Here is a 1,248-nt window from a genome sequence, read left to right on the forward strand (position 1 = left end):
CCCTGGGTAGAGTGCCATGGCATCACAGCTCACAGCAACTTCCAACTCCTGGGCTCAAGCGAGTCTCCTGCCTCAGCCTCCCAAGTAGCTGGGACTACAGGCGCCTGCCACAACGTCTGGCCATTTTTTTTTTTTGGTTGCAGCCATCATTGTTGTTTGGTGCGCCCGAGCTGGAGATTCGAACCCGCCACCTTAAGTGTATGTGGCTGGCGCCTTAGCCACTTGAGCCATAGGCGCCAAGCCCAATAAAGATATTTTAAGGCTTATAGTTTACATCACACTCTTTACGATTCCTTGCTCTAGTTTTGTTCTTGTTGTTGTTATTGTTTGTTTGTTTATCAGGCCCTGGCTGGGTTCAAACCCACCACCCCTGGCAGCACTCTAACCATTGAGCTACGAGAACCCAGCACATTGCTCTAATTTTTCTTTTTCTTGTAGTTTTTGGCTAGGGCTGGGTTTGAACCTGCCACCTCCAGCATATAGGGCTGGCGCCCTACTCCTTTGAGCCACAGGCGCCGCCCATGCTCTAATTTTTTGATTCACCAAGTGCAGATCCTAATTGTGTCAAAGAGAGGGCTTCCACTCAATTTATTTACTTACCTCCTAATGCTTTCAGCATCCACTGTCTTTAAGAGCATCTGACAATGCCATCAGTGCTCTTTGAGGGATACTATCTGCTCTTCTCTACACAAAGAATTCCAGTGAATATCCTGGAGGTAATGAAATCTACAGTGGGTAAGGTGGCACGCGCCTGAAGGAGTTTGAGAGCAGCTAGAGCAAGAGACCTCATCTCTACTAAAAATAGAAAAACTCAGGCAAGAGGATCGCTTGAGCCCAAGAGTTTGAAGTTGCTGTGAACTGTGACACCACAGCACTCTACCAAGGGTGATGGAGTGAGACTGTCTCAAATTAAAAAAAAAAAAAGAAAGAAAGAAAGAAAAGAAATCTATACTGAATGAAACTAAATTAGCATTCCTTTCACCTTATATCTGTTTTTATAAGACAAGGACTGTTTAATTGTAAATTCACTTACATAATGACAATACTGTAGATCTTCCTCAGTAGAGTTTTATTTGCAATTTTCTCTGAACTTTATCTACCCATTAATTACAAGCACAATGAATAACAACCATTACTAATAATCATTAAAATAAACAGATGAAGCACTCAAATGTATAAATCTTTTTATTTAAAATCAGAGGGACTCAAATACAAATTAAATAAGTATAGTTTAAAATATGAAGCCTT

This window comes from Otolemur garnettii, unplaced genomic scaffold, assembly GCF_000181295.1.
Source record: "Otolemur garnettii isolate 467f Iridium unplaced genomic scaffold, OtoGar3 scaffold00220, whole genome shotgun sequence".
NCBI lineage: Eukaryota > Metazoa > Chordata > Mammalia > Primates > Galagidae > Otolemur > Otolemur garnettii.